Genomic DNA, 15,182 nt, shown 5'->3' with positions numbered 1-15,182 from the left:
TCTCTTGACATAGCTCTTCTCTGGGATGACAGTAATCAGAGAGAAAATACAAAGGAAAAGGTTCAAAGCCAAAATGATCAGTGTAGCACCTGGTAGCCACCGTATTGCTTGCCCTTGTTAGAAGACAGCCACAGCGCTGAGGCCAACCTCTTGTAAAGAGGTTTGGGGTTTGCTAGCTACACAATCTCATTAGAAATTGGGGGGGTTGGGGGGGCGGGGCAGGAGGCATATTTTCTTGAGAAAAAGGAATAAGGTGCTATTTATTTTGGCATAAATGGAAAGTAACAACTAGTGTAAGCTGGGCTGTCACATAAAGCAGAGAGACGGGTATCTGAAAAATTGTTTGCAAGCTGTGTTCCTCACAAAATCTGAGTTTTTCTTCTTTATACCCTTTGAAATTAGGTGCACAGAAAAGGAAGAACATTTGTGAAAATGTTTCTGTTTAAGAACAAGAAAAAAAGTTAAATGCACTGACATTTTGCCAGATCTACTTTGAAGACATTTGATTGCTGATTCTTCCAACATACCAGCTGAGACCACCTTAAGTCTCATGAATGTTTTTTATATTATTAATATATATGTCTATAAACATTTACAAGTCTGCTTTACAATATAAGCCCATGTGAATCTGAACAACAAATTGCCTTATTTTTCATACTGGTTGCAAAACTGAAAACTTACTAATTAGGTTTCAAGAACTTACAAAGGCGAAAAAAACCAACAAATTACAACACAACATGACCAGAGAAAAGTTACTCTTCTACTTCCATTGCTCCACTCCTGCCTAGCTGAAATGATGGCTGTTATCCCTTACAATCAGTTACACAGGATTTGGAGACACCGAGTTCAGCTAAAGAGACAAATTAAACCACTCCTGTAACCAGCTTTCCTGTATTGACAATAAAACCTTTGTGACACATGAAAGCATATACAACTACTCATTAAAAAAAGATATTTTGTGTCATATAGGAATGTTTTATGACAGTTAAGGATGTTCAGATTTTTATCAAAAGCCCTAAAACAATCCCTAACCTTCGCCCCACAGAGTAACTTCAACAAAATAGAATATTTTCGTAATACAGCAGTCTTAAAAACATCAGTCGTTAGATTGAGAAATTAAATTTCTTTCTACCGTATCATCATACACTAGACTAATAGTCATGACATGAGGATCACTTCATCTGAAAAAAATTGTTACTACTGTATTTCTTTATAAGAATTTCATACTGTGTAATTAGCATGCATACATTAGTACAAGCTGATAGCAGTTCTTACAGTAAAATTAATCTCACCTGATTTCAATGCCATTTAAAGGGTAACAGACTCCTATTAGTCAAAGGAAAGAAAGAAAGAGACACTTCTACAGGAGACTAGAGAGGGGTTGATAAGAGAGGTGATTTGTCTTACTGATGAAGCTACTGTGCTAAAGCATAGAAGTCATATGTAGCTAAATCCTGCCCTTCTAAATTTGTAACAGTGGGTTGGATTCAAATACCTTTAAACATGAAATAACAGCTTGCACAGCATCAATACAACAAAACCTGGTGAGACATTATCAAGTAAGTAGCACTGCTTTCCACTAAGGAGCATTCATTTTTCTGTTAATCAGTGTTGATCACCTGTCTTTTCCAAATTGGAAGTTCCAAAGCCATTCCCAAAAGGCTGAAAACACTGTGCCTCAATATAAGCAAATCTGTGTTACAAGCTTTGCCTTCATAATTGAGCAGCACAAGCAGAAAATATTCATAATATAGCAGCAACCTACATAGATATGTTTTTATTCTTATAGTTGAAGCATGGGCTGTTTGTTATAAGGAGGTACTGATGCTACAGGACAAAAAAAAACAAACATAAGAAAATTAATATCTTGGTGACTTCTTGCTTCAAAGGATAAACATGTAAAAGGACCGTGTCATTCCTGCACCCAAAACAGAATTCTTAAATTTCACAAAGCTGTGATACCGGCAGAAAGGGATGCATACAACCACAAATCTAGCACAGGGACACAAGCCTGCCAATCCACCAGGCGTGCCTCTCCTGAGGGAGCCTAAGGAACGTCAACGACACACACCACAAAGCCCACAGCTTTCTCCCTGGAACGGGCTAACCATTCCCCGTGACAAAACAGGTAAAACAATCCTCCCCAGAGAAAACTTCCTGAACAGCAATAATCTTTTATAGTCCCTTCTGGCAATTTTTTTCCAGTGAGTAACTACTAAGTGTATTATTATGTACACAGGCTGTTCAGCCTTCCCTATCTGTCAGTGTACTAAGCAGAACACTGGCAGAGTGGCTCTGTGGAGCCTACTTGGCACTGTAGTCACTGCTAACAAAGATGGTATTCAATTTGAAAATTTAAAAGAAAATAGTTGAATGAGACAGAGTGATACAATGTTTGAATCACAGATTGCTTATATCTACGAATATTCATTTCTAGACAAGCTCAGGGGCACTAGTTGTCACTCAGCTCAGCTGGCTGGATCCACAGCAAAGGAAGACAGGATCTTTGTTTCAAACCACAGCCTGAATAAATCCGTTACCTGGTAATTTGTCAAAATAAACAATTGCTTAGAAAACACTGGAGATAAACAAACCATTCACAGCAAATTATTCACCTGGTAAATCATACCCTTTTCCAGTTCAAGAATTGCCAGTGAACAGTCTTGATTCATACTGATTTTTATGCTAGTCAGAATGTTTTTGGAAACCATTTGGATGGGCATGTATCTTCCTATAAATCATCAAAGCATTCCCTGCTGCACATCTTACTATACATCCCTAGCATTCAGGAAGCAATGCTGAGCATTTGGGCATCTTGTCCACATGAAGCCAATGAGGGCTGCAGCTGCAGAACTCTGGGAAAGAGCTTCATCTCAGCCAGTTGTGCCAACAAGCTCCCCACTGCACTAATTCTGAGGAGATCGACTCTTGCTCCATGACATTCTGTAACAACTACATCCCACCAGAAGCTCACACTCAAAACAATTCAAGCACGCAAAGACTAACTTCCACAGATCATAGATCCAAGTCTTGAAACTTACTTCCCCGCCAAGAATAGAGACCATCTTACTGCCGAAACAAAAAGCAAAGCCCGTTTTCTAAGCTTAGCTTTCCTCAGTAATTCTTCCCACATAACTATATATATGCACATAAATATGCAAGCAAATAAATTAACTATAATGCTAGAATTATGGAATAATAAGGTGGTTTCTCCTACAGCAGACAAACCATTTAGGAGATTATGCAAAGATCATTATTACTGGGGTTTCTACATTGTTACCAAGAAACTGAGGAAACACAGAGTTACCGAGCAGCAAGTTGTGCAGAATGGCATTTGCTGGGCTCTAGGGAACAGACATAATACATGGATGCTATAGCTATGACCACAGATTCACAAAACAGATGTGCAGGGGTTTTCACCAAACTGCAAACAGATCACCTACCTGATTACTCTGGTATTATGATTAATTACCACTTTTATAATCTGTGAGCTTTTGTAGACTTTCAGTTGCCATCAATCAGTGCATTAGTAAGCATTTCAAGACAACTTCTAGCCTTCCACATCTCCCTTTTTCCACAGAGGCCTCTCATATAAGTAGTGCACATCGTGTCAGACAAGCTGCAAGGGTGATGAACACAAGTGACACAGCCTTTCTCCAGCTCTCATTCAAGTCATCGGGGGTTATTAATAAACATAGAGATTAGCCCCAGATATCAAAACTGTTTCTTCTGAGACTACCACATGGAGGACATCCTCACTCTTAAAATACAAATCATGTTTATTGATTTCATATCAACAGGAGTTGCACAAGCTTCCCACAAAAGTGTTCAGCCCCTTAAAGACTAGAGATATTTGTCTCTATCTCTGAAACACAAGCAGGGAAGAAAATTCACCATTTCTTTAGAATCCTAAATTTCTGTTAGTCTCATACACAGCTTGCCAGCTGAGCATCTGCAGCAGAGCCTGTGGAGTTTTCCTTTATCTACTGCTTCAGGATACTCAATGGAAATAATTACATTGCAGAAACATTTCAGTAGCCCAAGTAAAACAAAGCTTCTTCAGGATTTTGTTTTAAAAAAGGCAGAGTTTTAAACACAGCCCACTATAAATGCAGATAATATTTAGATCAGCTGCATTCTGCTCCCACCTTTGAGTCCACTGTACAGAAGTTCCATTTTGCCTGGAAACTGTGCAACTGATACACCATAGAAGCACATAAAAGTATATGAAGACACAGGAAAATGACAGGTCAAATTTGACATCTCAAAACACAATCCATTTTACTGTGCTTTTTATACAGAAGCTTTAATTTATATTTACACAGTTCTTATGGCAAACATGAACAGTAAGAATCCAGTGTGTTGGAAACACTCAATTACTTCAGCCTGCAGTAGCATACTGTTTTATGCTGTGGGCTCCACACCCTGAGCAGATATTCCCAACATTTGCTCCCAGCAGAAAATGCAGTTGATACTTTCTCAGACAACCTACATCAAAGCCAGCACCAACTTTCCACAACCAGTTGCGTCTTTCTGCAGATAATTAAATCTTTCTCACCAACAGTTTTTCTGAGCTTTACAAGAGCTAATTATTTTAAGCCCTATCCATCTCGCAGCAGAAATTGTTCCTAACACGGTGCCCCTAAAGGTAAACCAAAGACTCTTCTGGCTCTGATAATCAGAACATGCTGGGGTACGCACACTTAAGAGTTCTCCATTGAAAGAGCCTGAATGAGCTCGTGAGGACCTCCACATTGCTGCAGCTGCTTATTTATAGACAAATCAACTATCTTCTAGTGTTATACTCAAAGGTCTTACTGACAGGTACAGTTATCTGTAGATTTATATGCTCTGTATCATCTAAGATAATTTTTGTTCTTTATTCAAAATAACAATACTAAAACTGCACTTACAGTGGCATTTATAAATTGATTAAAGTGATTGATGTATATTTTACTCTATACTAGGTTTGATTCTCTTTTTTTTTTTTAACATAGATGGTTTGGAGCCCTTTAAGATGAAAACATTTAATATGAGACACTGAAGCATCGAAGCCACTAATTTCAGACTTCTGTAAAGAGTACTTACCCAGTGTTGTCTACTCCTGTCTGGTACCTGTGGAGACAATAGCTTATTTTAGGTTTCTACTGACTGCTACTGTCTCAGGAAGTGGGGAAGAGAGACAAGGAACCAGAATAGGATATTGAGAAACTATCTGCAGTCTGAAGGAATGGAGTACTTGCATGTTGGTAACTGATGGATGCTGCTCCCTTCTGCAGATGCACAGGCCTGAGTCCAAACTGGGCTGCTTAAGTAGGTGCAGTCAATCTGCAACCATTCATTCCCAAACTAAGGCAATGTGACCTGGTGTACATGGATGAGAACTCTTCTACTCCAAAAACCTGTTGGTTTTGAGTCTCATGGCTTTGATTTTTTGTGAGAATAAGGAAAATGTATTTTTGTGCAAATAGGTATCAACTGCTATACATGTATTATGTAAGGTTATACATTACGTGAGTCTGAAAGGTGACCACATGAAAAACATTTGGAGAGGAAAATACCTATACAGCAAAATTGTTGTTTCAAAGTAATCTGAAAGATATGGACTATGTTGTATTACTGAATTGTTACTCCTTGATTTTCTTAAGCTTCCTGAAGTCATTCCCTTAGTTTCCCTCACACAGTATCAGCCACATGTACAAACAACTCCAGATTATTTTTCTTTGCATTTTCTCTTGTTTGTTCTAATCTTCTTGATCTTCACCTAAACCTGCCTCAACCCCTCTCATCTTGCAGTATGAATGTTAATGAAGGGCTGTTCAGACAGAACTCAAACTGCACAGATTTATAACACAGCAAGCCTCATCTGGAGAAGGCCTAAATTTATTTTCCCGGTTATGTAAAATTTAGCTCTAGTGTGCTCATAAAACTGCCTACAAGCAGTAGTGATTGTATATTATGGGTTGCTCTACAGAAATAATTTAAAACAGATTCAAGGTAACTTTCTTCCCCTTTATTTATTTATTTTTAAGGAAATATTTTGTTTCAAATCTGAAATGGTGTGAAATTAAATTAGAATCATCTTTGTCCTGAGCAGGTTCAGACATCCATTTCTCCCTTCTGGATCACACCCTCAGGGTGGTCAGCAACACTTCCATCTCCAGGAAATCAGGCGTCACAGTAACTGAGTGTGCATCCTGTCAAAGGTGCTTATCATGCCTTTTGAGTTAAGCGCCAAGTCTGTGCACACAACGAGACAGGCTGTTTATTTAAGCTCTGGGTAAACTGGGTTTACTGTCACCTTGGACAGTAAGGACATTACAGATTGTTACTCAGGGCCATCACTGTCAGTGTAGCACTTTAAGAGACAAGTGCCTTTCAGAGTAAAGTACGCAGGAGAACTGCTTTAACTCATTACTACAGTCTAACAGTATCTCATTCCTGGAGAAAGAGAACGCACCACCTGACATTTCAGTAGCAGCCACCTTCTCAGGACTGCAAGGCAATTTACAGACACTAATTAACACAGTTTCCCACTCTGTCAGGAAAGTAAGGAAACTTTTACAAATCTCATTCTTCGAGCTGAGCAGTTTGGACAGAGTACAGCTCAGCTTAAGCCTGACAGGGTTTCTTTGGCTCACCAGGAGTTGATGTTAGATTTCCAGTATCTCAAGTCAGTGTATCATTCATTAGCGCTCTTGCAGAAGCAAGTATCAGTGCCCAAAAATCAGTTCCCACACTCTTACACTGTTTTTTTTAATGTCTTTATCCTATTTTGGTTTTCAATTTTAGCTGAAGAGTTTAAGTCTCAGTGGCATGTATTGCAGAGGTGGCTAGTTAATTCATAATCATGGCATGCCTGCATTGGATAACTGCCTCCAATAATGTCTGAGCAAAAAATGTCACTTCTGTAAGGAGTTACTTTATTTCCCTTCATGAAGAAGGAATCCAAATGGTACTGTATGGGAACACTTTTATGTTGCCTGTATTTTGCATACCTGCAAAGGTCCATCTTTCCTACAGTCTGATTTACAGTACCTCCAATACTGCTAGACTTTACTAGCTTCCCTTGGTCATGAAGAGGATTAGGCACAGTTCAGAGCATTTTACTGAACCCAAGACACTCCCATAGCAGGGCAGTGTAAGGGATGGGGTATAACCTCGCACACAGCCCTTAGCAAAGCTCCACACTCACCCACAGTGCTGCACATATGCATTCAGAAAGAACAGTGGGTAACCTCCTTAAACATATTTTAGGCTCTTATGCTCTTTAAGAAGGAAGTGTTAATGTGTGCTGGAGAGAGGTCCTACCAGGACCAGAGACCACGTTGCTGTTGTCCCTCCCCGACCCTCGGTCCGAGAAGGGCACAAAGCCCAGGGTTGAAATAAGGAGAAATTTAATACAACTGTAATAAATAACAATCTGTAAAACAACAATAGCAATAATAACAACAATAAACTAATAACAGTAAACAAGACAAAATATATACAGAGAAATACCGCAGTGAACACAGCCAGCTCGCTGCACGTGCTTCCTGCGACCAAAGCCACACAGGAAAGCTTTCCATGCTGCTGCGCCGGACCTGACATCAGCATGGTGTGAATAACCCAGCTCGAGATCCCTTCTCCCTGCTGGGGAAACTTAACCCTATCCTAGCTGAACCACTACATAATCCACCCCTTTATTCTATACCATCTACGTCATGGCCAGCTGCCATTTAGCAGTTAACAATAACAAAACAACAATTAACAAAGGCACAGCATAATTCACAGCATGTTCTCACCCAGAATCAAGTCCCCCTGTGGCATGCATCGGAACTCTCCATCTTCCTACATCACCCACCAGTTACACCCAGATCCTTGGGCAATCCCGTGGATGGGTTTGCCTTTACCTTTGCCTGGTGCAGGACTAAACCAGACCATTTTTCCCAATATATTCCTCATGCGCACCACGGGGACTTTATCCCCATCTAGAGCACGTGGAGGTCACAACTGAGCCGGGCCAGCTTGACTGGCAGATCCTCTTGTGTTGACTAGCCAGGTGACGTTTGCTAGATGCAGGTCCCAGTCTTTGAAGGTCCCGCCTCCCAGTGCTTTCCATGTGGTTTTTAACAGTCCATTGTAGCGCTCGATGTTCCCAGAGGCTGGTGCGTGGTAGGGGATATGGTAGACCCACTCGATGCCGTGTTCTTCTGCCCAGGCATTTATGAGGTTATTTCAGAAGTGGGTCCCATTGTCTGACTCAATTCTCTCTGGTGTGCCGTGTCACCACAGGACTGGGGTCTCAAGGCCCAGGATGGTGTTCCGGGCGGTGGTGTGGAGCGCTGGGTAAGCTTCCAGCCACCCAGTGGTTACTTCCACCATTGTGAGCACATGGCGCTTCCTGTGGCGGGTCTGTGGCAGTGTGATGTAGTCGATCTGCCAGGCCTCTCCACATCATATTTCAGCCATCGCTCTCCATTTCGCTGGGGCTTCACCCGCTTGGCATGTTTGATTGCAGCACACGTCTCACATCTGTGGTAGATCTCTGTAATGCTGTCAATGGTGAGGTCCACCCCTCGATCTTGAGCCCACCTGTATGTTGCATCTCTACCTTGGTGACCCGAGGTCTCATGGGCCCACCGGGCTATGAACAGTTCACCTTTGCACTGCCAGTCCAAGTCCACCTGAGCCACCCTAGTCTTAGCAGCTTGGTCTGCCTTCTGGTTGTGTCGATGTTCATCAGTGGCCCGACTCTTAGGTACATGGGCATCCACATGGCGCACCTTCACCACGAGGTTTTCCACACAGGCAGCAATATCCTGCCACACCTCAGTAGCCCAGACGGTTTTACCCTTAGGTTGCCAGTTGCTCTGTTTCCATTGCTGCAACCATTTCCACAGGGTATTTACCACCGCCCACGAGTGAGTGTAGAGGTAGAGCTTCAGCCACTTTTCCCGCTCAGCAATATCCAAAGTAAGCTGGAAGGCTTTCACCTTGGCGAACGGGCTCGATTCACCCTGTACCTCAGCAGCTTCAGTGACCCGTTGTGTGGGACTCCACACGGCAGCCTTCCATCGTCGATGTTTTCCCACAATGCGACAAGACCCATCAGTGAACAGGGAATATCGCTTATCCTCATCCGGCAGCTCGTTATATGGTGGGGCCTCCTTAGCACGTGTCACCTCCTGTTCTGGTGACATCCCAGAATCTTTGCTCTCTGGCCAGTTCGTAATCCCCTCTAGTATCCCTGGGCGGCTGGGGTTCCCTATTCGAGCCCATTGTGTTATCAACGCAACCCATTTACTCCACATGGCATCTGTTGCATGTGTGGAAGAAGCCTTTCCTTTGAACATCCACCCCAGCACCGGCAGTCATGGTGCCAGGAGGAGCTGTGTTTCAGTGCTGACCACTTCTGAGGCAGCCCAAACTCCTTCGTACGCTGCCAGTATCTCCTTCTCAGCTGGTGTGTAATTAGCTTCAGAGCCTTTGTATCCCCGGCTCCAAAATCCTAGAGGTCGGCCTCGGGTTTCCCCAGGTGCTCTCTGCCAGAGGCTCCAGGTAGGGCCATTCTCCCCAGCTGCGGTGTAGACCATGTTCTTAACCTCCTGCCCTTCCCGGACTGGCCCGAGGGCTACTGCTTGGGCAATCTCCTGTTTAATTTGTTCAAAGGATTGTTGTTGCTCAGGGCCCCATTCAAAATCGTTCTTCTTACAGGTTACGTGGTAGAGAGGGCTCACAATCTGGCTGTAGTTTGGGATGTGCATCCTCCAGAACCCCACAGCACCCAGGAAAGACTGAGTCTCCTTTTAGAGGTTGGTGGGGCCATGGCTGTTATCTTGTTTATCACCTCCATTGGGATGTGGCGACGCCTATCTTGCCATTTTATCCGTAGGAACTGAATTTCCCTTGCAGGCCCCTTAACTTTCTTTTGCTTAATGGCAAAGCCAGCCTTCAGGAGGATTTCAATTATCTTCTTCCCTTTTTCAAAGACTTCCTCAGCTGTGTCCCCCCATACAATGATGTCATCAATGTACTGCAGGTGTTCTGGAGCCCCACCTTTTTCCAGTGCAGTATGGACCAGTCCATGGCAAATGGTGGAGCTGTGGTTCCACCCCTGGGGCAATCGATTCCAGGTGTACTGGATGCCTCTCCAAGTGAACGCAAACTGTGATCTGCACTCTGGCGCTATCGCAATGGAGAACGCGTTAGCAATGTCAATCATGGCATACCACTTGGCTGCCTTAGACTCCAGTTCATACTGGAGCTCTAGTATGTCCGGCACTGCAGCACTCATTGCTGGCGTAACTTCATTCAGGCCACGGTAGCCCACAGTTAGCCTCCATTCACCATTAGGCTTTCTCACCGGCCATATAGGACTGTTGAGGGGTGATTGAGTTTTGCTGATCACCTTCTGGCTTTCTAGTTGACGGATCAGCTGAAGGATGGGGACAAGGGAATCTCGGTTACTGCGGTACTGCCGCTGGTGCACTGTCTTGGTAGCAATCGGCACTCGCTGCTCCTCAACCTTAAGCCGCCCCACCACTGAGGGATCCACTGAGAGGCCGGGTAGGGTGGACAACTGTTCAACCTCCTCCAGGGCAGCTACACCAAAAGCCCACCGGTACCCTTTTGGGTCTCTGAAGTACCCTCTCCTGAGATAGTCTATGCCCAGGACGCACGGGGCATCTGGGCCAGTCACAATGGGGTGCTTATGCCAGTCCTTCCCAGTCAGGCTCACTTCAGCTTCCAGTAGGGTCAGCTGTTGGGATCCCCCTGTCACTCCGGAGATGCAGATGGATTCAACCCCACTGTAGCTCGATGGCATCAGGGTGCACTGTGCGCCAGCGTCCACCAAAGCCTTATACTCTTGTGGGTCTGACGTGCCAGGCCATCGGATCCACACTGTCCAGTAAATCCGATTATCCCTTTCCTCCACCTGGCTGGAGGCAGGGCCCCTCTAATCCTGCTCATCATCACTCACTTCTTGTAAGAATTTTTCACTGGTCCCCTCAGAGGGTCAGACATAACATTCACCATTCTATTCTGTCTGGGGGATTTCAATCTGGACACTGGAGCTGCACTTTTCTTGGAGGACTCCCCTTTTGTGATGGTCTTCCCTTTCAGCTACTCGACTAATGCAGCTAGGGCAGCAGTGGGCTGTCCATCCCACCTCCTCATGTTTTCTCCATGGTCACAGAGGAAAAACCACAGGGTGCCTCATGGTGTGTACCTTCTGCTGCCTTTCTCTTGGGTGGGGAAACGTTTACTTCTAATGGCTGAGACATCGGCCCGTGCAGGTGGAATGTAGGACATGTCCTCTTCCATTTTCTGGACCCTCTGAGAGAGTTCCTCCACAGCTGAGATCAGGGAATGTTGAGATGAAGGGAGATTTCCCTCATATTGCTGGAGCTTGCCAACCACTCCATCCACTGTTAGAGTGTGGGTGTCTGTCCACCAGGACACTATTGCCAGTGCTTTCGAGTGTGCTTCTGGTGCGCTCTTCAAGAACTTTCACCACATCAGGTGTGTGCAAGGGGCCTGATCTGGGTCCATGGGTGACTGCTCATCATTCAGATCACCATAGATCATCTCAAACACAGCCGGTTCCCTGAGGTTCTGGATGCCTTTCTCAGTGCTGGTCCATTTGCCCAGCTGACATAGGATATCATCCTTGTAGGGGTGCCTCTCCCTTACACTGAGCAGGAGTCGCCTCCAAAGGCTGAGGGTTTGAGTCTGTTTCCCTATTGCCCTGTCAATGCCAGCATCCTTGGCCAAAGATCCCAGCTGCTTGGCCTCTCTCCCCTCCGTTTCAAAAGCACTGACTCCATTGTGCCGGCATTGGAGCAGCCAGGTGCAAATGTGCTCGCCTTCCAGGTGGCCGAAATCTCTCTGCATATCTTGCAACTCAGTCGGGGATAGAGATCGGCTGGTCACCACTGGCCCTTCCTCTTGTTCCCATCCTTGGCCTGGCTTATTTGCTATATTAAAAAAAGAGTAAGAAAACATGGAAATAGAGATATTTTACACCACATTGTAAGATGGTACTTATATTAAAGATATAAATTAGAAATCAGTATATACAGTGCATCAGATACATCTGAATGAAAGAGCTGCATAAATTTCAGTTTTATGCTTTCCTTTCCAAGTTGTACTTAGAAAAAGCACAGAATTGATTTTACAGATAATGTAGACATTGATGCAGATGTAAATATAGATAGATACATGGTTGTGTCTGAGTTCTACATGCCATTCACAACCATACCATATAGCATCTCTGGGCCACCGCTTACACACTGACTGAAGCAATAACATCCGGAAAAAAATCCAACATGCAACATGAGAAAACTACCCCTTTGCTAATCAGACTCCCTGAAATGGAGATATTTCTTCTACATGGAACAAAGTTTGTATTACTATGTAGAGGCTGCAGCCTGCCAGAGCTAATGGGACAGCCGTGGATCCCAGCACCCACACAGCTACCGCTGTGAAGTGCAAATAGCAATATATTCATCCATCCTATGGAAACTGTAAAGCTCTCAGAAGATGGTCCTGAGAAATCAGAATGCTCCTTCTTTGCTCACCTGAATAATCACAGCAGCCTTTTTTATAAAGTCAGGCAAAATGTACAGTGTAATGAGCTTTGTAAGAAAAACAATCATGGTGTGTAAACAGAACAAGCCATGTTTGCCAAAATTTCATGCCACTGACTAGCTAGTCCACTTGATGGCACACTGACAAAGATGGCATTTTTTTTTCCATGTTTGCCACATGGCCTCCCTGGAATTAGGTGAAGGAGATGGGCAAGATTTATGACAGAAATTTTGATAAATGAGCATACAGCTACAGCAGGCCTGGAAAAGCTAATCAGGATTTTTTACAATTTTTTTTCTTATTTGTATTCTTTTGGGATACCTTACTCATCTGCTACTAAATAGGAGTTCCTCTGGCCTGCCAAATAACCCATTTAAATTAGCATCATTTACATACACTGACATACAAACATGCCCCACTGTCATCCTTGGGTATGGTCTTGTCTGAATCCACCTATCAATATTATCAGCTGAATTATTGTTCACTGACACTACTGGCCCCACTCCTATAAAGTTTCTGAGCCCTTTTACAAGGTGTTTCACTAAATTACAGACAAGAGGCTTTAGCATTTCAAGTAATTAGATATAATTAGAAATCAGTTTAATAAATGCTCTATTTTCCATTTCAATTCTTACATAAGCAATACTGTTGATTAATTTTAAAAGGGGCATTAAGAAGCAACTTCTAAAGAGACACCATTTTAATATCAGTGAGAGTTGTGAAAGAAGTGTCTGAGATTTCTGTACCCAGTGATGTTGGCTATGTGTAAACTGTCATGTTACACCTCAGTTTTGCTTCAGTCAATCTCAAGCTATGGGACTTAGAGTCAATTTTGGAGAAGTGTAATGGTCTGTGAAATAAGAAAGGTCAGATTAGGTGATGCATTATTCATTATGGCCTTAAACTGTGACTGCATGAATCTCTGACATATTTAGATCTAAAGCATTTATCAGCGCTTTTGGGTGCATTCTTCCATTCAGATTTATAAAGACTGAATAAACACATAACGATGCTTCAAGAAATACAAAAAGGTCAACATTAAAGCATTGTCCCATTGATTCACACTTTCCTGTGCTTATTGAGTTACTGAACTAGAAAGTCATATGTATTTATGAAAGTTGTTATGAATAACCCTTTGTGACTTTGTGTATTTCAAAAGCAGATAATATTAAACAATGGTTACTTTGGGCTGTCTTTTGGTAATACACAAGATACCAGCATTTAATCATTTTTTTAACAATTTGTTTTTAAACACAAAAATCATTAACTTTGGGGTTTTGCTGGATAAGTAGTTCACTTGGAAAAATTGTAGAATTTCTGTTTTGTCAATGACTGTTACAGACTTGGCATGAATCAAGACTGCAATCAGAAGTTTTTACAGAGTACAGGTTTACATTTCATTTTCAGTAGTACTAAATCCAGTTAAAGAGTTTCCCATGCTTCTCTTCCTGTCTCTATTTCCACCTCTCTGCTGCAACTCACAGCCTGTTTGAGCTGATACAACTGTTTGTGGGGTGTGCTGTAAAGTTGATAAATGGAATAAGCTAGGGTAAAAAAAAAAAAAAAAAAGTGTCTCATGAAGTAGAAAAATGCAGTGCTCATTGATTTGAACTAGAAATTAAGTTAAACAGAAAAGAAAGATTTAGTATCCACTATAATTTTGGAACATGATTACAAAATTGGATATTGTAACAAAATACAGACCCTTCCAAATCTCTGTCTTGACTACAGTAAAGTTAACCTTGCACATGGAATATACATGTTAAAGCAAGAAATACAGAAGCACCAACTACAAACAGCAGGGTGCAGCAAACTGAGTTTCCTATTTTTAGATAAATTTAAGATGAAGTTTAAAAATTGTCTTGGTTAAAACAAAAGCATAGTATAGAAGATCATGGTGAGCTACTGATGGATTTGGCTGAGTAAACCTCTTTTGGTAAGGAGAGAAGTCTTAGAGGGATTTTCTGAATTCCACCAGTCCCCCACACTGGTGATTCTCCTGGGTGGTTCTGCCCTGCTGAGATGCTTATCCAACAGGAGAAACAAACCTCAGGCATACAAAGAGGATTCCTGTCTCAGTATGGCTTGAAAAAAACCCAAACAGTTTGGAAAAATACAAGCCAGATAATCTTGACAGATATTAACCACCAGATAACCTGACCTTTACTTCTACATATTTATGAATCACGAACTGGCTGTTTATTCCCTTCAGTGGATACTGTGGTGTATGTATAGATGATGCTTGTAAATAACAGCCATCTTCCCCTTCCACCACCTTTTATTTTACAAATATACAAGAGTGAGTTAGAGGCCTCCATATTCCCATTTAATTTTATTATCAGAGAAAGAAGCCCAGTTATTGTTATTGTACTTTTTTGCTTTTCATCCTTGAAGATGCAATAGTAGTCCTATGAGAATATTTTCTTTGTCTATTCAGCTTCCAAGTCAGTATGTTAAAACACTATGGACAGAAATATTTCTAAGAGAATATAAGAAGACACCAGCCTCACCTTTCTGAGTACTTTTTTCTAAAATAGCTATCATTCCTTCAGGAAGTATTTTCTTGAATAATTGATCCAGGCCCAACTTCAGCAGAAAAGGCTGAAATA

This window comes from Athene cunicularia (assembly GCF_003259725.1).
Source record: "Athene cunicularia isolate RWA chromosome 8 unlocalized genomic scaffold, athCun1 chr8_part1, whole genome shotgun sequence".
Lineage (NCBI taxonomy): Eukaryota > Metazoa > Chordata > Aves > Strigiformes > Strigidae > Athene > Athene cunicularia.
Note: the sequence above shows the minus strand (reverse complement) of the source record.